We start from the raw sequence: 24,534 nt of genomic DNA, 5'->3' as shown, positions 1-24,534 counted from the left end.
GACTGCATGGGGAATTCGTGCAAGCGCAGCGCCGTGTGAAATAAAAAAGGATCTAATACAGTGTCTTGATTTCCTAGGCTGACACAACAAGCATTCATCCAGGGTTTAAACAAAGGATCTTAACCTTCTCATATCTGAAGATAGGGACAAATGGTTTCAATCTTATGAAGTTTGAAGAGCTGGGGATAAGATGCCACTGGTATCCAGAACTGATCATGGGAAGAAAGCAGTGATTTCCAATGGTTCCCACCCTGCTCCAGTCCTTAGCCATCAGCTTGATTTCTGATCTCTTACTAGGAGCAGGCTGCCATGTGCACAGAGAAACAAGACATAAGGCAGCAGAAGAGGGAAACAGTTAATACGAAATAATTAAGAAAAAAATAAATCGTATAACTTACTTTCAAGTGAAATCCCCTTCCAGTTCCAGTAATACAAGCAGTAAGAACTTCCTTCCAGTGCCAAAAATGCAATGATGTTAAAGAGTCTTGCAAGTTAGCTGTACATCCGAGTACCCCAGCTGACTTAATTATGATAGAGGTGTTTTACAATAAGAGCAAAACTTCCTCCTTTTTTGAACTGCAATGCCTCTTTTTTACTTTTTTTTCCCTAATGGTGGGAGGTATCTTATAAGCACTAAAACCAAAACATTCTGAAAAAGGCAGGACAGAGAGGCTAGCTGCGAACAAGCAGGGGAAGGATTGCCAGCCACCCAATTGCTTTTGGAAGTAAAACAAATTCTAGAAGTAAAGCATGTGCAAATTTACACAAACTGAGAAAGTCCCTGATGTTGGTGGGGCAGCAGAGCAGTGGTTTGGACCAAACTGAAAGAGAAAACTCCCAGAGTTTTTCTCCCAACAGGATCTTGTTGTTTTCCTCCAAAGCAGTCACTTCTAACTACATGAATATGACTGAACAGAAAGTTATTTACTCTATAACTTTCTGAGCCACGGGCAAGAATGAAAGACAAGGTCGGCAGGTTTTGTCATTTCTGCACAGAAAGGAAAAAGAAAAACTGCAAAGCAGACACTGTCAAAGATACCATTGGTTTAAAGCCAGCTCCTCATCTTCAAAGGGTGACAGAAATGCGCTGACCCCACAAGGAAATTGAGACTCTGCTCATCTCTGTGCTATAACCTTCTTGTTCCTTGTTCTCCAAGGCCATAAATCACTCCTTAGCACTGTAACACAGCCTTCAGTACAAATGTCACAGCCAGGCCAGGCTGAGCACGGCCTGTCTTGGTCTTAGACGAGGACACGATGAAGGCAGAGCGAAGCCATCTGATGCTCGTGCAGGACTGATACGAAGATTTAACAGCCCATGGAGTAAGCAAGTAAACAAGTGCATCTTCTTACCTATGCATATGGGCATTGCAGCTGTTCATTTCACCAGGAATTTGAGGATGGCATTCGGGCCCAAACTGTATTCTGTAGTTTTCATCTCAAGAATCCAATTAAAATGTACACAAACTAATTAAAACTAGTAGATAACGATAGTAACAATAGCACATAGCATTTAAAGCATTTCCTACCTTCAACACACTTTATAGTCATTAGCTAATTAGTGGAGAACACGAATTCAAAAATCAACCCAGGAGAACAGCATATGTTGAGAATTAACATTTCAATTGCCCTCCTCTGACCGTTCCATTTACAAAGCACTTCTTTATTTGTACTGACGTGTAACAAAGCATCCCATACAACTCACTGCAAAGCAGTAACGGAGTTCCAGTCCACCCTGTGCACTCAGTGAGAAATGACATCTGCACATGGGCCAAAGGCAGAAGCCTTCCATTAGCAGGAACTCAGGCTTTCAGAAGCAGCAAAACAAAGACGCATTTTGGCAACTCCTTCCCCTGGGCTGCCAACTTCAATCTTGCAGTTCCAATTACTTCCTTTCAACATCTGTTGTTTTCGTGGCTAATGGATTGGCCTTTTTGAGAAGGGAAACGTTTGTTCTGGGCTTTTTTGTTTGCTTTGGTTGGTTTCTTTATTTTTTGTTGGAGTTACCAAAGGCGTTCAGATATGAAAACCAAAACAAAGTGACCTTTGAGCACCCCTGTACAAGAGCAGCCATACACAGCCTACAACAAGGCGAAACCTCCCCCAGCTGACCACTAAGTGCATTTCTGTTTTATTCACAGGTAATTCTCAAGAATTGCACTTGAGCTTCTAAGTGCAGAGGGACAAAAGCATTTACCCAGCCTGATGCAGTGACTTCTTTTAAATGCCTTCTCATGTCTTAACTCTTTATCTCGCTGTAAAAGCTTCAGAGCAACTGGCATCCCCTCTAACTTGTCTTTTCCTTTGTGCCAGTTACACATTTCCAATCAATGAAATCAATAGCACGCTCCTGGTGCTTTCCTTTCTACATAAATAAATGGAGATCCAACACCTCCAGCACACAGGTGGGGACAAGGACAGGGAGCCCACTCACAAAAATCAGCAGAACTCACCCAAACCCTGCTGAACAAAGCTCTCACTAACAATTCAATTAGCAGCTTGTTTTCCCCCACTGAAGTTACTCACATGCTCCCAAGTTTCTAACTGGAAAGGCCACTATGGATTTTAATCTTGCTTATTATACCATTTGCTTCTGACTAATAGGGCTGCAAACATCCCTTCCTGTGCTAATTATTCTTTTTTATCATTACTCTTCAAAATGACCTATTTTGTTAATTTTGCATGTGAGACCCACATAGCAAAGTTTCAAGCTCATTACGTTTTACTCTCAGACATAAATTAAATCTGCGCGATGCTGAATACAAGATCCAATCAGAAAGCATTTCTGTGCACAGGAAAGCAGGAATAAACTGTTTATTCAGTGCTAATAAAGTTTTCTGGGCCCTGAACAGAAGTTCTCCTTGGTAAGGCAGGACAGCTTTAAATCCTTTCTAGGGCCCGTAAGAAATAGCTTACAACAGCAGCAGGGAGGAAAAGAAGTTGAAATAAAAAATGAAGTCATCACTTATAATTCACGGTGGAAGGACTAACAGTAGTGTTGTTTTTTTTTTAAAGAAATTACTAAGAAGTGCTAAACGTTGAGAAAGAACACCAAGAGTTGAAATGTTTGGTTCCTCCAGTGAGATTTAATGGCAGAATTTTCCAGGCAGCCACATGATGGAAGGAATTGCTCTGATGTGGAGCTCACCTGGGCCCACTGATGAATGCAGTGACCACTGCTGCTACCACTGCCCTGTGACCTGTAAAGAAGGTTATGACAGAAAGCCACCCAGTTTCCAAGGTACAGGAGAATAAAGAGCACAGAAATTCATCCGATCTCATTAAGTGTGGGAGAGATGCTGGAGAATAAATGAGCAGTGGAGAGGAACAGCGTTCTCAGCCCACAGGATGATTTTCAGATAAAATTCAAGCACTGGCCCAGAGCACGAGGAAATTTCCATTGCTGTTCACACTGTCCATCATCTGGACAAATAAAGGCTCCCACAAGCCGTCATCTTCTCATTGCCTTTCAGTAGTGCTGCTCTTATAAAGCAGTAAAAACCCGAGGGCTGCAGGAAATGCAAAGCATTTCTCTTCATTGAACAGTTCTAAAGGAAAGAGGTAGCATACGGAGAAATATTTCATATGAAATCACACCTTCATTCCTCTCCCATTTCACTTCTCCATTTATCAATTCTATCCTCCTGCCCTTCTACCCACACACCCCTGGAATCATTAATGCTTGCGAAAGAGCATAAATTTTTCATAATAAAAAACATTTTTGTCCATTATCTTGAGAATAATATAGTTCATTTAATACATTCCCTTGGAAAAAATATATATATACATTTAGGTTTGCTGTAAATAGATGCTCTTTCCCAGGACAGTACATTGCACTGAACGACTCGGTTTTCTTTTGGATTTATAAAGGTACAGAACAGTTCTGTCTGGGGATGGTGATTTTGCATGTGGAAAATGCTCACCAACACGTGGTGCCTGGTGTGCTACTTAACAGGAGCAGACACGATTCCCTGTTGAGCCCTTCTCTAGCAATGCCCTCTCTCAGCAGCCTCTGCAAGCAGAGAGAAGGGAGGAAACTTCAGTTTGCATGCTGCAAAGATACAGAGCTGTTCTGCCCCAAATCCCGCCGGGGAGGAAAGCAGCATTCCCATGCACGGGGACAGCAGGCCACAGGAGATCCTTGGCGATGATACATTCCCCTTCTTATCACTCTGAGAAATGAGAGCGGCAATTGCACAGCAGCCTCGCCTGTCTGTGAGAGGTACTGCATGAGGAGCGCGGAAGAGAGGAGTGACCTCAGTCAGCACGGTGAGTTTTGAGGTGCGCTTTTTTAATGAAGCTGAGTTTAAAAAAAAATAATTAAAAAAAAAAAATGAAAAAAAAACCACCTCAGTCATTCCTTGGCATTGTTAGAACGTGACTCCGAGTAACTTAAAACCTCAGAGGGGGCAGGAGGTGCAAAAGGAAGAGGCGGCAGTGCTGGAGTTCGGCCAGCAGGTGGCGCCCGCGCCCAGGCGGAGCGTGGCCGGAACGGGCCCGGAGCAGAGCTCGGTGCAGCGCCTGGTGCAGCGCCCTGCAGGGCCCGGCAGCGGCTCTGGTGACAGGCGGCTCCTAAGCTGGTAAAATAAGCACCACAAAAGACAGCATTGTACCTTACAGCCATCGTATCCTCTCCGTCGTGCACTAAAATGAGATCCTTCTGTCTCAGTCATCTCTTTTTCTAGAGGAAGGCAGTAATAACAGAACGCCCCTCAAATCACTGCGGACAGAAGCTGGGTTTCTGTAGGATCAGACAATTCGTTCTGTAAGCCCACAGCATCCACACAGGGATCTCTGCCAACGACCACTGGCAGAAACACTGCTGGCTTGTTCAGGCTTGTGGGGCTGAGTAAGTCCATTAGGTTTGCAAGGAAGAACAAGCTGAAATAAAACTGCACACTTCAGTGTGCCTTGCCTTAATTAAACTGTATGACCGTCACACAGCTGACACCTCTGATGCAAACACAAAGGAGCCACATGTGTTCCCCAGTTAACGGTGCTTTATCTTCTGACAGAACTTTCCAGGTGGAGTTTGACGGGGTGAGTCTGCATTCGGTGGATATCAGAAGCTGCCCCACTTGGGACCAGGGCTCCTCAGCTTCTGGATGTGTTCCAGAAAGCACTTGGAAAGTCAAGATTGCCAAAATAATAATTGGAAAAGATGTGCATCTTTTCATGAGCCTGCGATTTGTAGTTTTGCCACCTACCCTGAGTGTGCTGTCAAGGAGTCTGCTGCCTCGAGTGCTCTGTGCGCTCACAGGACAGACAGGAGAGCATCTTCTAAGTAACCCTCAGCCCCACAGTGCCCTGCCCTCTGCCCAGTGACTGTAGCTACTACTGCCAACAAGCTCCATACCCCATTCTCCAACCTGTCTGAGGCCACACGGGGTTCTGGTCAGTTTCCAATGGTGCCATTAAGCCAAGGCAGTGTTGGCATGTGTTTGAGAGAGGATGGATATGCATACACATACATCTATCGACACAGCAGAGACAGAAGAGCAAAGGCAGAATGCAGCGGATCCACCCCAGCAAGACTGCAGCCATTGCTCCTCTCATCTCGCTTCTCCCTTCTCTAAAGGCCTCACAGCACTCTGAGCAAGCTTTCTCCTGCTAAGTGGACTCCAATGGGTTCTGCACTGAAGCAAGGAAGTTCAGAGCACAAGCAGCCTGCAAGATCAGCCCTCTGGGATGAGCACTCTGTGCTCAGTGTCAGACACACCAGGGAGCCCAAACTGACAAGCTAGTCCAGTGTTTGCTGGGCAGAGGGCTTCCATAACACGGTTTTAAATTGCTGTGTTATTTTTACACTAGGCAGTAAAGCATAATCATGAAGACTGATTACACAGGTGGCTGGTTTTTTTTTCTCCAAAAAAAATGGGAAAAAAATCTATCAGTCCTGTGCTGCATTTTTAACGTTGAAGAACCAGAGCTGAAGTAATGAATGTTTGCTGTGGGTGTTTCAGGACCGCTCTGTCCGCTCAGGGCTTGTGAATGTATGATCTTTGCTTTCCTGTGACAGCTAATTAATGGATTCTCAGAGAGAATCTGCTTTCTAAAGGTGAGAAAAATGATTTATGCAGAGAAACAACAGCGAACATGGCTGTAAAGGAAAAACAAATTTTGCTTGGAATATGACAGAAAACATTTCAGCAAGCAAAGTGCTGTTGGCTCTGGTTGTTTCTGGGTAGAAAAAAATATCTGTAATTTTTCCTTTGTTCTATTACTTGTGATAGACAGACTTTAGATTTGAAGTTATTTTCTCCATGCCTGCTTTTATCAATATGATATCTTTCCAATCATATTGTTCATTCTGGCTGCATAACATTATGCCATTTGCAACCCATTATGGCATGTTTTTCCAATGATTGGCAATAGAGAGCAACATAAAGCTGTTTGTAAGGCAGCTTCTTGTGTATATAGCTTAGCAGAAGTAAAAGATATTGAAAAGAGATGCTTCCAGAGCCATCATCTTTTTTCTTGGCTCATAAAACTGTTTTGGAACTTGAATATTAAAGTGTAAAATTTAAGCCAAATTAAAGTGCTGAAATGTTTACTGAGAGTCATATTTTAGGACCAAGTAACTTCAAAAGTATTAAGAAAACAAAAAATAGGATTTGAGGACAGAACAGGAAAACCCAAACAGCATGGCTTAGCTACAAAACACTGCATTCACTGAAAGTGGGAAAGCACTAAATAGCCCACTTATAAGGGCACTTCATATTGACAAACCCCACCAAGCACAAGAGGCTGAGAGCCATGTTCAAGCCCCTTTGAACATCAGGTGAAAAATGTGAAGCCAATGCACACAGACTTTTCCTTATAAGAAGCAAGTCTTTGGCAGTGAACAGTCGTGGAACTTTGCTAATTTCAGTACGGAGCTTGAAAGTCATCTGCAAGTGATCTGGATTTAGCAATGCTCCCAGGAAGCCAGTGTGCTGATGTGCCTATTTGATGGAGAACTTGCTTTGAACAGGTATTTGTTACAGGCTTTGCCATCATTCTTTGCCCCCCCTCCTTTCTGGGAGGGGAGACAACCCCCTTGAGCTGCTCTGTGGTGGTGTTGGGCAATTCTGTTGCTTTCCACGTCTTCCACTGTTTTTGCATTGCTGAAAAAGAAAAAAAAAAAGCAGCACAAAGTGGAAAAAGTGCATGTTTTCATAGAGAGCACAGAGGCAGTTCCTGTCAGTCTATAGAGCACACTGTGCACGATGGCCCAACTATTTTTCTTTTCTGCAAAAAAGATTCCCTTGAGCAATCCCAGTTCCAAACCAGTTGGCAACCAGCAGCAGCTGAGTGCTCCAGATCGTGCTGCATCACAATACAGTTACAACTACTTAAAACCCAATTAATTCTCTTTCATACTTTCCCATCAAGCTGTAAAGTTCCAGTTGGCAAGGCTTTTTACTTTGATTTTGAATTCCTGCTTGGAAGATTAACTGAAAATGGATTTGGCTTGAATAGCCGCACCGAACATATTTTGTTTTATTTTGTTGCCATCTCAAATAACAATACTTAGCACTCTTCGTCTTCAAAGCATTATACAAACACTGAGTCACATCCCCTCACAACACTGTCGTGACATCACCTCCTGTAAATAAAGTTGTTCTCCTTGCAAGAGGTGGAGGCTGAGCAGGAGACCGGCAACTCATGCAAGGTAACAGGAAGAGCCCTTGGCAGAGGAGGACGTAGAAGTTTCTTGACTTCTAGGCTGACCAAAGCCATCTCCTGCTCTGACAAAGCTGAGATCTGGCAGCATTTGGCAAAGTCCCTTGGCTCCTTGCTCAGTGATACAGGTTCACAGCAAGGTCTGTGCTACGAGGTCTCTGCCCTGCCCAGCAAATGAGAAGTGTGCAGGGTTTGAACACGGTACGGTTTGTACAAGGCTAACACACACTGGGCCGTCCCTAACCTGTGTGCCTGAATTAGGAGCCTCAGGTCGCTCTGTACTCAATAGAGAAAGCTGAGTCCTTTCAAGGGAATTCCAAGATGTTAATTTAGGCTCCAGTGACTACAGAGAGAGCCTATGCTCCTAAATTAGACTATGCTCCTAAATCAGTAGTCTGTGTGAAGCAGATTTTGTGTGAATATAGCCCTACAAATACGTACTCTCTGCAGTGCCAACTCCCATGAAGTGAACTAATCTCAAACATGTAGGGAGTATAGTTCTCACAGCTTCTTTTCTTGAAGGAAACTGACAGAGCAAATATACATCTTATGTTCTTTTGTTCTCCCCCTTATTTGGCTTCTTCCTAAACACATGAAGAGATATTTCAGACTAAAAGAATTGGATTACTCTCTATAAAGCTGTAATGTTACTCACAGAACCCTTTTGCTGAACATTCCAGGGCACAAGCAAGGGAACTGCATCTCCTAAGGAGCATGACAGCTATGTGGAAACCAAATCTAGCAGGTTTTGTTGCATTTATACCTCTCCCTGTGGTCATGTACCCTTGTTTCTAGACCTGAAGGTGCTGTGAAGAAATCACATCACCAAGAGGCTGAATGAGCCAGAAATGAAGATGCTGCTGGCTTAGGGTCGTAGCCAGGCCCTTTGCTTCTGCTGCATAGCTTTCAACAAGTTATTGCACCTCCATTTTCTTCCAGGAGCTAACCTTGGTCTCAGGAGATGCTCAGGAGCTTTCTATAACAAATCCTAGTGCCATTTTTTGAGTTATGTGAGAGTTGTCAGTAGAATTCTCAGCAGTATTGCCTAAACTGCAGAGTGAGGTCTGCTGGTAGGCAGCATAAGCAGGCTTGTATGATACCCTTATGCTCTTCCTTCTTCTGACAAAGTTTCAAGCCACTAAGCATAAGAAGCAACAGCTCTGTCAAAGTCTTAAAGATGCTTCCGGATCATTTTAAAGCAGGGAAATGTTTGCAAGAACTCTAGCTCACAGAAAATGGTTCAGGGATATTGCAGAAGGAAAGAAATAAAGGAAAGGGGAAAAAGAAAAAAAATAATAAAAAAAAAAAGACCATTTTAATATATATTTTATGGCGTGGTTCTGTGATTAAACTCTACAATTGTACCAGCTCAATTTAGCCCTCCACCTCTGCAGAGACAATAATATGAGGTGTGCAGGTTCTCACTGTTCACAAGAAAACTTTGGCCCTCCAAAATAAGCTCATTTCTTTCTGCCTCAACTACAGGAAATTCCAGCAGGGAGAAAGGTCCTGAAACTATGAAAGCTGGAGCCAGTGAATCTGGCAACAGCAGGACTAATGAAACTGGACAAATGAAACGTCCAAAACTTCACCCATAGGTTACATCACCCTTGCTGCTCTTCTCAGAGTAGGTAATGTATTCTGATCTCTCTAATTAAAAGGAAAAACAAAAATGCCAATAGGCAGCTTTTCAAGCAGCAAGTCTTATTTCCACAGCTGACATTGTTAGGAGCACAGATTCAGCCTATGTCTTCAGCAGCACTTTCTTGCACTCTTATTCTCGCACAGAGAGCCATTTATGTCCTTTCTATCAGCGAGGCAGAAGGAGCACAAAAAGAAGTAAGAGCACATAAGAAAATACAGGAATAAAAAGAGGACGTCTTTTAAAAGAATTTTGGTGAAACTTTCTCTCCCAGTTGTGGCTTTTGCTTTATTCTGGATATCCTTCACTTCTTTGGAGTTTGTGCTAACAAATTCACACCCAGGGAATAAAGTAGAAGTGTAAATAAAGGAAACCCATCATCCAGACTGTATCAAGTGCACAAGGATTCCATAGCCGTGTATTTGTCCTCCATCTCCAGACCTTCTAGTAGCAGAATGGTAAAGTACAGCAGGATAAACTACATGATGAAAGAAGCAGAAACAAAATTTTGTACGTTCCTTTTGCAGTGCTATGTACAGTGAATAAAAGAGGTGCAGAAGGACAAGTTCTAAATTGATATTTCTCATTCGATGATGTCTGGAGGTCCCTTCCAACCCCTACAGTTCTGTGCTTCTGTGATCACGTAATAATTCTAATGAAGTTAACAAGTACCAACACTGAAAGCTGGATCAGGTTCAGATTCCCACTAGCAATTCTGCACACAGATCTGTTAACCACTACTGAATTTCAGATAGTTCCTCTTATGGGTACGGAATTACATCCTTGTGTTTCGTAGAGCCTTCACAGAAGCTTCACTGTTTTTCAGGTATAATGAAGTGATGAGCTGTGGAATAAAAAGGAAGAAAATGAGCAGGGTAAGTAGCTAGACACCAAAAGACTATATGTATTTATTACTTCAAAGTGAAAACGCAGCGCAGACAGGAAGGGGAAAAGGCTCAGCAAAAGCACTTTCAGCAGAGCAATTTAAAATTATTCACATATTCCTTGGAAAGAATCCACAGCGCTTTCATCTGGTAACAGTAGCACTGTGTTAGGAAACAGCACTTAGAAATGTTGGATTAAATAGCTATCTTGTAAAAATCAGGTGGAGGCCATTAATCCCATTCATCTGTAACCAGCCTGAAAACCCTCCTAAGAAAGCAGAGATATGCAGCAAAGGGCACTGGTGATAAGAAACAAAAGCACAGCTGTCATGATTTTTCTTTTCCAAGGGTAAACTTGGTTGGCCTGATGGTAACACCTGGTTAACAGCTCCAACTCACCAGGGCTCCACTGCCATGCAGTGCAAGCTTACAGACAGTGCTTACATGAAGAAATGGTCAGGACTGGAAGAGCCCTTTCTTAGATCCACGCTTAACGCTTGCAAGTTCCTTGTTTTCATCATGCTCCTTCACACCTTGGGAGTTTCTAAAAGCAATGTAAAGACAGTAATTTACACACGGAGGTGCCGTATGCATTTTATACACAGGCAACTTGCAGCACCAAAGTCAACATCCTCACCTGACGTAAAACATAAGGCCATGGTAATGAGGAGCACAAACGCGTGGGGCCAGATCTGCTCAGCAACACTTCATTGAAATAAGTGGAATTTTACATTTTTAAACTGCTGCCTTCTCCTCCCAGTAGTGATACTGCTGGGGAAAGGAAAAAAGGCAATGTAAGCATGAGCATACCTGGGTGCAGTTTTCGCTAGGAACGTGTCAGGAGGCACCGTTGGTGCCAGCTCACTCTCAAACTTCCCAGAGGTCTAAAAAGGATACATGAAGGAAAGGAGAAGGACGTGTAGGTAAGGCTTAGTTTTGAATCAGCTGGTCTGGCCCAGAGAGTGCAGATTGCAAACAAAGCAGTATGGGTCAAACAGGAGCACAAATAGACCCCAGCCAGACCAGGCAGAGAGGAAGCTCTGTAACAGCACGGATTCCCTCTTCAGGAACAGCTGTCACTCCAAATAGCTCCTGAATAGCACTTTCATGAAAATTCCACTGCTAAAATAATAAACAAGCAAGCAAAGTAACAGCCAGAAATACACAAATAAAGAATAAAAATACATCTGCTTGCACATATATACATGTGTGCATGTGTAAAAATATACACAGAGAAGAAGTGTTCTCAGTGTTCTCAGTTAAGCCCAAAACGCCACGCAAAGAGAATCTGGTGTTCTTGCAGAGCCTATGGACAGAAAAAGCCTAGCAACTGTGGTCATTAAAGATATAGAGAAGATTTCTTTAAAAAGCAAGAGGGGAAAACCCAAGAGTCATCAGAGCTCCTTTCATTAGACGGGCCAACTTAATTAATTAATTTGTTCAATTTGCTGCTCTTCTATGCATCGGTGTAAATGCAGACTCAAGAGCAGGAGGCTAGAGGTGATGGGAATGAAGCTCATTAGGAAGCAATAAAGAAGGAAGAGACACCAGAAAATGAATGCCAGTTCATTGGGAGAATTCTTAAAAAAGCCATTTGTCTTCATGACACAGAGGGAGAAGAGCTCGGTGAGCCTGTGCATATGGTTAGCTTGCAGAGACCTTTGGCTCCTGCTGGCCTTTGACCTCAGCGTTTCAATCAAGGCAGCATGAGGCTGTGAACAGGGCCACCTCTTAGCATTCAGTAGCTACAGCTCTTAAAGATCACGAGCCAAACCCAGAGTAAATAAATGAATATTTTTTAAAGACACCAACTATGGGATTTCATATGTGACTCATACAAATGCTGAAAGTCTGGCACAATACTGATACAAATCTGAAAATCCAAGGTCATTTGCACCCTAGCCTTTGGCACACCTTGCCTCCTATTTGCTGACATTTCACACCCTCTGGTCCCCTTTGACCCACAGTCCTTTTTCTGCCCATCTGAGCTCAGCCCACTGCATATTTATTTCCAAATGAACAGGCACAAACCAACCTGAGCTCCTCACAGAACAGTAGTACTGACAACCCTTTTTACCACAGCTCCAAGTACGGACAGCCTGCTGATTACAAATCTGTGGAACACATCAGAGATTCTGCAACTGGCATTTATCCTTCTTGCCATCTTTCATAGCAAGGAGCTGGAGCTGCACTGCTAGGTAGGAAAAAAGAACTCAAAAGTAGGAGCAAAACCCTAAGAACGGCGAGCTGCAGCATTCCCCAGGGAACCAAGCTCTGAAAAGGAGAGAACTCTCCCACATTTCTACACAAACTTCAGGGTAATTGCTCTGGAACCAGGACGCTTTCTCCAGCCAAAATCATAGAATCATAGAATCATAGAATGGCCCGGGTTGAAAAGGACCACGATGCTCATCCAGTTTCAACTCCCTGCTATGTGCAGGTTGCCAACCAGCAGACCAGGCTGCCAAGAGCCACCATCCAGCCTGGCCTTAAATGCCTCCAGGGATGGGGTGTCTTCATACCAAGTGATGGCGCACGTGCGTGAGGCCGGAGGAAGGCTGGCACCCCCTGGTGAGGAGAGGCTGTGGCTGGGGAGCAGAAAGGGGTGCAGAGCTGTATCCTGGGCTCAGCCTGAAGGACGCACCCAGAACACACGACTGACCATCGTTGTACCCACATCTAGCCCAGAGAGGCCAGGAGCCATGCAGATGTGAGGAGTCATCCTCTTGTAACTGCAGTTATCAAATTACGCAGTCAGTGTAAGCTGCTTTCCCAGGTGGCTTACCATCCCTTTGTCCCTGACTGCTCCAAACCTTCCTGAAGAAGGTGTTTTCCCTTCTCAGGCTCTCTAAGAAGAGCAGCAGTGGTCATTTTCTGTGCATTTCTTTCGTGCTTCACCTGGCCAGGGGTTGCCAATGGGCACCAGTCACCTCTTTTTCCTCCACTGGGGCACAGAGCCAGCAGTCTTTCCAGGGAAACTCTACAAGCTGAGACAGACATATCCCATAAATAAGTCAGACTCAATTATTTTATATCAAAACAGTATCTTAGTGTTTAATGAGTGCAACTGCCAATACAAAGAGTCACGCATTATGAATCACTATTTTCTCCTTCCCAGCACTTTCTAATTTCCTGCTAAGGAGACAAGCTGAATGGGGTCATTAATCTGAATTAGAAATACTGTGACCTGCTCGGCACTTTATCCGCTAACATTTTCTGGCATAGCAATAGAGGATGGGATTTTGTATTTCAGACAACAGTAGGATGTGAGAAATGTAGGCTCTCATTTTAAATAACCTCAGGAAGAAGGGTATTTTTACTAGCAAACTCTTAAGTGTAAATGCAGCATAGGATTCTTTGCCTTGGAGCTTCACAGAAAAGAGCAGACAGCAGATAACATTCTCCTGAAACAAGCTAGCTTGGGGACTTCTCTCCTCAACCTTCCAATTAAATATTGGAGTACTTTTGAAATTACGTGGAGGAATGAGATCACAAAACAACTATAAGGAGAAATGTAAAAATATGAGAAGAGTGTAAGTAACAGCAATGCTCAGAAAACAAAGGAAGAGCATTGTCCCTGATTTCATTTTCCATGTACAATGCAATTTTCCTCACCTGAGACCCCAAATGCTCTGACAACAGATAGGTCACGGTGCATCCATGCTGCTCAGGCAGAGCTGTGCTCTCAGCTCTCCAGGTGTGTTCAAAGACACAAACATGACAAGAGCCCTAGGGGTCTGATATCCGAAAACATCTGGGCATTCAAGCTGGGCTTTCTTTTTTTAATCCTACTTTTATTAGACTAAAATGGAAAGTGCAAGCTCTAGTGATGGAGCACAGCCCCATTGTGCAAGGCACAGAATGAACACAGCCCAACAAAAACAACACACCAGAACTGAGACCGAAGCGCTGCCCGGACCTGTTGCCAGCCGCTCTACAAAGGAATGCACTTCCCTCCAAATAACTTTCCGCAGATGGATAATCCCAGCAAAGTCAGTGGGAGTTTTCCACAGGCCTTAAGCTGCTCCTGGAAACGAGAATTTCCAGCCTGCAGCCCAAGGCCCTGCGTTTCCAGAGCTGCTGGCAGCCGCCAGCTGGGGCTCTGCATCGCGAGCAGCAGCGCACAGAGAGGGAAGCGCTGGCAGAGGATGCTGCAGCGAAGGCAGCACGTGCATCTAGCACGACATGGAGCAGCCAATTCTCACTACAAATTGTTTGGTAATTATTCTCCATTCCCTTGTATACATTTGAGAAGCCAATAAGGTCAGAAGCCAGTAGTAAAGCTTTTTTTCTCTTCTTCAGTAAAGTCATAATTTTCCCCTGCCTATGGCAGTTTTACTATGCCAAGTTCCCTTCAGCATTTAGCTTGACTTAGTTCTAAGTCATCTTTCTTCTGACCCAAACCTCTGCCTCCCAGCGTGTCAAATTTATCATCAGGTTTTGATACCATGCTAGAAAGTTGTATTTTATAGCGCAAACAGTTTTCAGTTTTGCCAGATTCACTGCTAAACGTGTATTAAGGCAGACTACAAATTGGAGCCAAGTAAATGAACTCAGGCTGAAGAGATCGGCTTACAGCTGCTCAGATTGCTGTGCTTCAGTTCCTGGCTGTGCGCCCGCCCTCAGGCAGGTGACAAGCACCTGTGCTTCAGCATCTTCTCAGCCGGTGCCACAGCAGAGGAGGAGGAGAAATGTTAATGATGCAACTATTTAAGAGGCATTCTGTGCTGGAAAACATTAAAGAGGGCAAAGAGACAGAAACTCCTCTCTTGATTTGTTGGTTTTTTTTTTTAATTATAATTAAACATCCAGTGCCAAAAAAGAGCAAAGTAGCCTTTAAAAGTCTGCTTCTACTTAGAAGTAACCTATCTGCTGTATAATCAGATCTGACTTCCTTTGATTCAACAGAAAGAATTGCAAATGGCAGTGCTTACGACCTGTGGCTTGACAACTGTTTTAATATCAGGAAACGACTTGCTATGCGCTGTGCCAGCACCGCATCGCGCTCTTCTATTTTTTCCTATTTTCAGTCACTGGCTGTAAAAAAAAATAATAATAAATTACGTTTTGGCAAACAGTAAAGAGAGCAGGAACTGCTGGTCAGCAGTCCTGCTGTTTCAGCAGCCTGGCTCTGCCAGGAGCTTTCAGGAAAGCCACCTCCTCTGCTCAAGCTTTACAGGTTACTGCTGTCACAAAGCCTCGCTCACGGCTGTGCATCCCAGGCCAGGCACACCAGTGGCTCTGCCTTGGCTTTGAGGATTGTCCAAGCTGTCATCTCATTGACTTTCTTTACTGCACGCTGCTAACCTTTGAAAAATGTCATTGTTCCTCAAAGAAAACCTCGTGATTTTCCACTGACACGTTTCCACTGCTGGGCAGCACCCCTGTCCTCACAGCAGGTCACAAGGCGTTGAGGACAACAAACTCCATCCTCAAATGAATTCCGTGTCCAGTTTGAATGGTGACACCCATCAGTACATCCGAAACTCTCTGACATTTCCAAATCCCCAATAAAGTAAAGCTGTAACACATTCTAACACTTTTAATTTTTTTTTTTCTTACACTGCCATCCTGTTTTTCCAAAGGAAATACAGCAGCTCTTTTCATGGGCTTTTTGAGAATTTTGGAGGCTGACACGCTGCCATGCAGTAATTCCTAGAAAAAGGAAAGTAGAACAACTGAACATTTGAACTCCCACAAATAACCTCCACAATGATTTTCCACATGACCCAGAAAAATTATTTTTAGAACCAGAAAAGTAGTTTTATCCTCTATTTCCACCTAATCCCTGCAATGCTGGATAGGACATTCACGAAGGATGAGCGTTATTATTTCCCCGTGATGCATATTTGTTTGGAAAAGCTGTAATTCTTAGAAATACCAGCCATGATGAAGACATGCTGTACTGAGCACTGAGTAACCCACGGGATGAGACAGCTTCTGCCTCCTGAGAATTTGCAACCAAAACAGACAAATTAGAGAAAACAAGATGATGGAAATGCACTTTGCAGATAGGGGTTCTTCAGCTTCCAGTTTCATCCCCCATTTGGTGTGAGGACAGGCCACCAACCCTGCTGAGCCTTAGGTTCTACTCCAAGTCCAGTGATGTGTCTATCAAACCTGCAGTGACTGTAATGCCACGGCGAGATACAGAAGGTAGTGCCTTGCACAAGGCAGTCAGACTTCCCACACAGATTTACTTATTTGCTAATCTTTTGTTTCTACAGCTGGAGGACAATCAGCAGCCAACGCCAGATGCTGAGTAAGCAGCTGTTCCCGTATGACACGTCACAGAGCTTTCATTTGCACACTGCAGCAAATGAAGCCATACATTTTATTTACTGTAAAAGCCCCTTACTACATGTCATATGCCAGAATAACACAAATTCTGGTGCAAGCAACTGAAGTGTATAACAGCAAATGTTCGTGGAGGAGCTAAGGAAATGTGCACAGTGTGATCTATCAGGTCCCAAGAAAATGCTGCTCTCCACAGATGGGTGATTTTCTTATCAATTAGTCTTTCAGTGGGATAGAATAGGCTCTGTGCATTGAAAAGCTCTGTTTATGTATTACAGAAGTGTAATGCATATAACAGTGAGATCAAATACAAATGCTCTGCCAAGTAAAAGCCCCACCAAATATCTCAGCAACTATTTTAATAGCTATTTTAGTAGCTAACAACAAACATAATCCAAATCTATAAGCACTCATCTATTTCCAATACCATTTCTAGAACTGGTAACAAGCACTTTGTGGTCTCACCCAAAGTAGTGCAGAGTGCCTCAAGAACCTACTGAATGTGGCATCTCATCTCTCCTCGTGACACCTGTCACACAGTGCTGCTTGTTTTAAGTCATTTTCACACAGAGGGTGGTGAGGCACTGGAACAGGTTGCCAAGGAGGCTGTGGATGCCCCATCCCTGCAGGCATTCAAGGCCAGGCTGGATGTGGCCCTGGGCAGCCTGGTCTGCTGGTTGGTTACCCTGCACTCAGCAGATGAGGATTGGAACCGGATGAGCATTGTGGTCCTTTTCAACCCAGGCCATTCTATGATTTGCATTAATGTTCACATTACAGAAGGTTAACTCCCTGTTCTCCTCACTCTGTGGGTAGAAGAAGCTACATGATAGACTGTAGGAGTGTTGGGTCAGCGTGGAACCACATCACCTCAAAGATGTGCAGGGCAGCTCAGGGTGCAAGCTACACATTCACTTACTGTGAAAACACACAGGAATATCATCAGAACACATCTGACAGACAAAACAAAAACATCCCATCAGCCCTTCTTCATTTCCATGAGCCCTGCTCTGCCCCATCCTGGAGAAAATCAGGTTACTTCTCACACAATGTGCTGTTGCTGTCAGGTTGTCCCGGCAGGCAGCAGGCTGTGCTGAAAGCCAGCACTCGGCAGGGACCAAGCAGATCTGCAGCTGCATCCCTGTGCTGTCCCCAGGTGCTGCCCAGCTCATGGGACGTGCATGCTTGGATTTTTCCCAACCTTCCAGTACGCATGGTTAGAAAGAAAGCACGAAGCTCAGGGAGCAACAGAGCTCAAGGGCAGTGGGACAGCAGCAGCAAGCATGAATGCACCCTTTTGCTGCTCTTCAAAAACAACCTGACCTGCATTTATTTTAAGAACAAAAGTCACTATCATCAAAAACTCCAATTCTGAAGAGCCCAGAAGAAATTTACCAGCAGCTAAAGCAGTCCCATCCACAGCTCCACGTCTATGTGCAGCATCATCAGACATTCTGGGTTTGATTTGCTTAGAAGGCTCTCATCTTTATCTGATTTCCTTCCCTCCCTCCTGTACTGGGCAGCATGTTCTCATTTAGGCAAATAGCATTTCTGGTTCTTTAATTATAATGCAGCATAATCAGAAACAATTGAGCAGGCATCACCAAGGCACAAGATAGAACAGCTTGTAGCACAAGCCACTGTATTAAGGCTGTAGACGATTTTCATTTATTTCCTTGTTAAGGAACATAAATGAGGCCCTAAATTATTTGGAGATGCTCAAAGAATATAGGTACGAGCACTTGGTGAGTTAATCACATCCAGACAGCGGACTATTGGTAATTTCTTTAATTACATTACAACTAATCAAACACGGGAAACTCAAAAGAGTTGGCTGGTTCCTATGGATTAGGCTGCAGGGGTCCCATCTCATTTCAGCGACTTAACTCACAATTTGAAGCAACGTATTTTCAGCTCCAACTGCAGAACACAAACTAAGCTGCAGAGCAGATGGTGAGGTTACTACACCATTTTCTGTGCTTCTATTTAATACGGCTACAGCTGAGGTTTGGTGAAAGGAGAGTATCAGTGATAAGGTTATCGAATGGGGCCTCTTTCTATGCCTTCAGTACAGTCAGTTTAGTCCTGCTACAGAAAAACAAGCTCATAAACTTGTAGAAGCCAACTAGTTTCAGCCTTTCTCCAAAAGAGCAAATACAATGATCAAACAAATGCAATAGTATAAACTGCTTCTTTCAACTGTTTTAAGGCATTTCTGTTCAAGACTGAAACTTCCTTTCTTTATATCATTACTTAGTTATGCTTATTTAGGTTTTGTCAAGTATTAAGTTAATTACTGTCATTAGCTTACGGTTTTCATGAATTGCAATCTAATTCGTTTTCTAATTATTTTAGCATGACTTTTTCATATTTCTAAAAGTCTTCCTGTAAAATAATTATAAGCTTATGCTTAGCTAATTCCGACGTATAAAAAGAATGAGAGCAGTTAATCAGGAGTGGAAATCAGCTCCTGCTAGAGAAGACCTAAAGAATCTTAAACGCATTCACAGTGACACGTGGAATAATAATTACTTTAACATGGCACTGTAATGGAGGAGCTAACAGAGTATATTACAATGCATGAAAATAATACCCTGCCTTTAATCCAACATATGGTTTTCATGAAAGATGAACTTAAATTACAGAGCAACCATGAAAAAAAAAAAAAAGTCGAGCAAGTGAAAGCAGGGACAGACAATTTACTGCCTTAATATCAATACAGAAGGAGAAATATCTTCCTGGCAAAGCCGATTCACACAAGGATGAAAAGTCAAACTTCAGGGAAATTCCCTTCATTAAACAAAGCAGTTGGAAAGAATGTAAGTGCTGTCCTTTGCTCTCCTGTCTTGAAATAGAAAGGAATTGCCCAAATACTTTCAGATATAGCTAGGTTTTCATGGTTAGACTGTCATTTGCATTTCTGCATCTTGATTCTCCAGAGAACTTAGTAACTTCCCGCTGAATCTCAGTTATAGTCCAACTAATTCTCACCTTGAATTTTCTAGGAGCCTGCTGACCTCGGGTGCACACAGTTAATTCTTCTCAGCCAATTTGTCTTATCCTTCTTTTCAGCTAATTCAATTACTTCTTGATTAGTGATACAAGACAAGGAAGAAATTAAAACTAGCAAAACATTAATGAGCAGCAGCAGGAAATTCACTTAAAGGCTTTCCTGGGAGAAGTCTTCCGAAGACCCCGATGACACAAGGAGTGAAGGGGTGTCAGTGCTGTTCCCCCAGGTGGTCCTGACACAGTGGGACTGGCTGTGCTCTGAAATGCTCACCTCATCTGATCTTGTTCAGGCTATGTGTAGACAACACCAAGTTGAGTGTTGCAGAGGTGCAGCAGAGGAAGGTCCCATCCAGAGGGACCTGGAAATGCTTGAAAAGTGAGCCCACGTGAACCTACAAGGTTCAACAGGCCAAGTGCAAGCTGTTGCACTTGGGTCAGAGCAATCCCAGATGTGTGTACAGACTGAGAGAAGATCTCCTGGAGAGCAGCCCTGTGGACAAGGACGTGGGGGTTCTGGTAGACCAAAAGCTTGACACGTTCCAGCAGCATGTGCTCATGGAACCAAGCACGTTCCACTTCTGTGCAGACAGAGCTGCCTTCCATGGCTGCTAGTGATCCTGATGATACTTATCTAGGGGTCAGAGAAGCAATCAGAACTTTTAAGAAATAATTACTGCACACTGGTTTCTGCAAAGGAATGAGACATTCATTATAAGGTAATTATGGGAGGGACTTTTTCCATGACTTTCGTAGAAGAAACAGCAATAATTAGTTGTAAAGGAGAGGTCCCAGTCCATCCCTTCATGTTACCTGATTCTGTAGCTACAATTCCCAAGAAAACATCTTCAGATGAAAACCAAGTTAGAATAAATTAGTTCTGCCTCTGTTCAGTACAAGACAGTACATTTCCTCTTACAAAAAACAGTTTTAAAACCCTCCTGGAGCAAATGAGTTGAGGAAGAAGCCAGGTCTGTGATGGAAGACATAGACCTCTTCCAACAGCTATGAACACCTGTTCCTTTTTGGAGAGTTGTGTAATTTTCCTGAATGCAAATTCCCCAATTAAAATAAAAAAAAAAAGCATCATCTCATGCAGGTAGATGAAAATCAAAACACCAGTGCCTGAGAAAAGCACTGATCTTCAGTGCACACCAGCAATAGATAGCTGAAGTCTGATCCGACAGTTAGCTCAGAAATTTGCTTATTACTGGAGTTGTTGGTTTAGGATTAACCAACTTAAGCTGCAGCACTGCATATGAGTCCAAATGTTTTGCTGCACATGCATTCATCAGGAGCTTTGCTGGCTACTGAAAGGTTTAATCAAATACACAGAGGGTTTTGAACAGATACTTAGGCAGAGCATTCCTTCTACTAACTGTGCACTTAGTTGTGGTGAGCTAAATGCAGTTTTGCTGCAAAAAATAGAGCTACAGACAATACAGAAAGGCATTCTTTTCCACCATTTACAATTGCACATGCACAAAAACAGTTTACCTGAGGGGGGTAGCATTCATCTAGCTGTCCCTTCACAGCATATAATGTTGTTATCTTCACCACAACTAAATGATGCTGCACAATGTGATTCCAGATAAAGAGCAACGTGGAAAGCTGTTGAACCCTACAAAACTAATCACGCTGTAAAGATGAAAATGTTTCCTCTATCACAGGCATAATATAATAAAGAATACTTGCAGCCAGAGCAGTGGATGGTGAAAAGGACTTTGCAGTTTGCCACATGGTACTGCAGCCTGAAGTACTTCAGCAATCAGAGCAGGAAGGTGCCTCCTGGTGCCATGCTCAGAGCCATGCACGTACTCCTCTAGTTAGTAGCTGAAGAGCCAAGTACATCATTGCTTGGGGGGACTTGAATACCAGAGCAAGTTTCAAATGAAAATCTTTACACATTGCCTCAGAATGCATTTTTCTCTAGCAGCAATTTGAGACACCCCACGTCCTTCAGTACCTTGCAGTTCTGCTCTCTTAGCATTCGCTAACATTGCCATAAGCTTGGCTTAAAAAAGAGACCCCTTTAATCAAAGCTTACTTAACAACTGGACTTTTGGAATGAGGGGATCACCAAAGGACCCAACTTAGTGTGACAGTGGTGAACAGAAATTACTTTGGCTTAATGGAAAGTATGAATTCTGATCCAGGAGGAAACAACCACCTTGTGCCAAGTGGGGAAGCAGAGCTCACACAGACATTTAATTCATACGAAATTCTCAGATCCAATCTTTGAATTCAAAAATTATCATAGAAATGGAGAGGCAGAGGTAAATATGACCGCTTCATGCAATGTCAAGAGTTATTTCACTGGTTAAGCCTTCGAAGCACCATTTTGAGCAACACCTTTTGGTTGGGCTCCTCTGCCATTTAAACGTGTTGCATATTGGTTGAAGAAGTCTGGTCAGCATTGAGCTGTCACTGCCATGTCCTCATGACGTGTTGCAGCCAAGCATCCCAGGGTCTTCCATGGCAAAGTACCTGCCATTAGCATCTCCTGCCAACACAAGTGAGGTCTTGTTCAGGCCACCTAGTGCCATGCACATGCAGGATCAGAATTCATGTAGACCCTGTAGGCCTCACGAGCTCTTTAAGGAACAGCATTTCCTAGCAAAGCACATTCGTAACTCTCCCAGAAACAAGGGTTCCAGTATGACTCCAGTCAAAACCTGCTCCAAAGGAAGGTATGCTTATTTATATTCTGGAGACAGATTTGAGCCCTCAGTATCTTGTTTTCCATATTAACTTCAACAAAGTATGCATTTTCCAAGGCTTGCTAATGAGCCTAGCATACTTAGGAAAAAATTTGAAATATACAAACAAACTCACTGTCAGATGGGTTTTTCCAAGGCCTGGACTGAAGCTCAGGGAAGTAGGAAATAAATGTTATGTCCCTCCAAATCTCTTACAAACTCTGATGAAGAAAAAAAGAAAAAACAACCTTGATTCTCAGGCCAAATCTCCCAGCTGCTTTTGCAATTCATGACAGATCTGGCTGAAGAATCGGTTCATTTTTCTAAATCCTATTCCTTCTCACAAAAATGTTGTTAAATAACATTCAAATCCTGCTTATTTTGAGCTTAAAAACCAAACTTTGTTATAAGACAGTGCCTTTTCCTGCAACGCACTTTTGCTCATACGTGAAAACACCACTGTGATGTTTCTTTTGGAAGTAGCACGACTCTGCCAGAAGCAAGGCTGTTACTCAGAGATCAGGACGTTTGAGAAGAAAATTAGCAAATAAAAATAGAATGATAAGGAGACTAAAATCCTGGTGATCAGTAAAACTATCACAGCATGTAAGACAGTAAAGCTCTAGAAACTATATGTGCCATAATACAACTGATGGGTGAACAACCAATGCAAGCTCCAAACGCCAAAACATATAAGTGTCAGTTTTTGAAGGACATATTTCACCACATATCACATATTTCATCAGTGCTAATCAGCACTGAATTCCCAAGGACTCTTCTACCTTCTTGCAGGTGTAACTTTTTCAGCAGTTCACCACCTAGCAAATGTTTCCTTTACAAATTCACAAATAACAAGGATTTTATACCTCGGCCATTGTAAGCAAAATCAGAAACCATTTCTGCACACAGTTCTTCGTGAAATTGTGTAACTTTGGGTTCGAATACACGTGTAAGCTGTAATCCAACTCCTCTGAGCATGTTCTCCTCACTGTTCGATTTTTCCTGTCAAAACACACAAAAATAACCATATAGGAACCGAATGTGTTTCTCAGAAATGCATATGCTAGGTTTGCCACAAAGCCTTTTTCCACTCCCAAGATCCATGACTCAAAATAGCCGTAGCTCTGAAGTACTGCCAAAAGACTGGCAAGTCACAAAGCAGCTTTCATATGTGCTCTGTTTCTCACCTCCCAAGTGAGGGTGAAGGGGTCTGGAGAGGTCCTGCTCAGATCAAACCTTTTTTCTGCCACGGGTAGCAGAAGCCTGTCTGTATGCAGCTTCTTCCCATAATAAGGTCATCTGTAAGTGTGCTGCCTGTGCTGAAAAGCAGTAAATATTGTAACTTTTGACATTCTATAAACTTCAGCTGAAGGAATGGGCCTCAGCGAACAGGGCATCTCTAATGCCACTACTTACAATGAGACAGCCACTCCCAGCTCCCAAATCAGTACACAGTTTTGATTGGTGAAAATTTAGGAAACAAGTTAGAATGCATTCCATTAAATCACCGGCATTTACAGAGTGTTCATGAAATGAGAAGCCTACTAAGGCCAAATTACGTCACCTGAAATGGGACTTATCACCAGACAAGTAGATTTAGATGAAAACTTGCTTCATCAGACTAAGTTCTCTGGCTCGTCCTTGTTGCATGCTTCCTGAGCATGTCCTCACTTTCTCACATGCAGCACAACCACAGCCACCTTCCTGTTCTCTTCCATGAGCATGAGACAAGAGGCCACCTCGATAAGCCAGGCATTCGGAGACCGAAGGGAGGATGGAGACAGCATGGACTCCATCACACAGCAAACCTTCCTAGGTGTCCCAGAGTGCCACACCACGGCACGATCCGAGCCAGGTGCCATCCAACACATGCAGGAACGCGTCATCCTGAGGGAGGGAAACAGCAGCAACCTGGAGCTCAGCAGCTCACGTCGCCTCTCCTCAGAAGCCAGTTCTGCGGTATTTCAGGGAACAGGGCTCCCAGCCAAGCCCCAGCAGATCTATGGGACGATGAGGACTTTGAGAATTCCAGAGGTTGCCGCTCCAAAAATACACTGTTTGACCAGCCTGCTGTCAGAGCGATTCCTACTAAAGCAAACATTTAACATGTGCAAATACTAAAAGATGAATTTCCTGTTTGAACAGTCAGCACAACAGAATATTGCCAAAAGAATCATTGCAACATCTGTCAATGTAACCAACCAGCTACCAGCCAGAAAACAGGATGGCCACGGTCTGTCATCAAGAGCCAGAAGGAATGTCCCAGAAAAGACTTCCTGTATCCAAACTAGTCCACAGAGATAAATGAATGGCAGGACAGGGTGCAAGCAAGATGGTC

At 43.4% G+C, this 24,534-nt stretch overlaps 1 long non-coding RNA gene across 3 annotated transcripts; it reads right to left on the bottom strand.

Moving 5' to 3' along the window:
- Nucleotides 1-8,974: 8,974 nt before the first annotated feature.
- On the bottom strand, nucleotides 8,975-24,261 carry LOC128077075 (uncharacterized). Of its 3 annotated transcripts, XR_008204819.1 has the most exons (6): nucleotides 23,384-24,261; nucleotides 23,063-23,198; nucleotides 11,002-11,075; nucleotides 10,829-10,896; nucleotides 10,591-10,735; nucleotides 8,975-10,151 (listed from the first exon to the last, which is right to left on the bottom strand). It is a non-coding gene; the product is annotated as an uncharacterized LOC128077075 (long non-coding RNA). The 3 variants fall into 3 exon arrangements; XR_008204821.1 differs by lacking the exons at nucleotides 8,975-10,151; nucleotides 10,591-10,735; nucleotides 10,829-10,896; nucleotides 11,002-11,075 and adding exons at nucleotides 14,312-22,000; nucleotides 22,333-22,417; XR_008204820.1 differs by lacking the exons at nucleotides 8,975-10,151; nucleotides 10,591-10,735; nucleotides 10,829-10,896; nucleotides 11,002-11,075 and adding an exon at nucleotides 14,312-22,417 and having other exon boundaries at nucleotides 23,384-24,260.
- Between the last annotated feature and the right edge of the window lie 273 nt (nucleotides 24,262-24,534).

This window comes from Tympanuchus pallidicinctus, unplaced genomic scaffold, assembly GCF_026119805.1.
Source record: "Tympanuchus pallidicinctus isolate F22 unplaced genomic scaffold, pur_lepc_1.0 scaffold1, whole genome shotgun sequence".
Lineage (NCBI taxonomy): Eukaryota > Metazoa > Chordata > Aves > Galliformes > Phasianidae > Tympanuchus > Tympanuchus pallidicinctus.
This window is presented reverse-complemented; position numbering and strand designations above follow the sequence as displayed.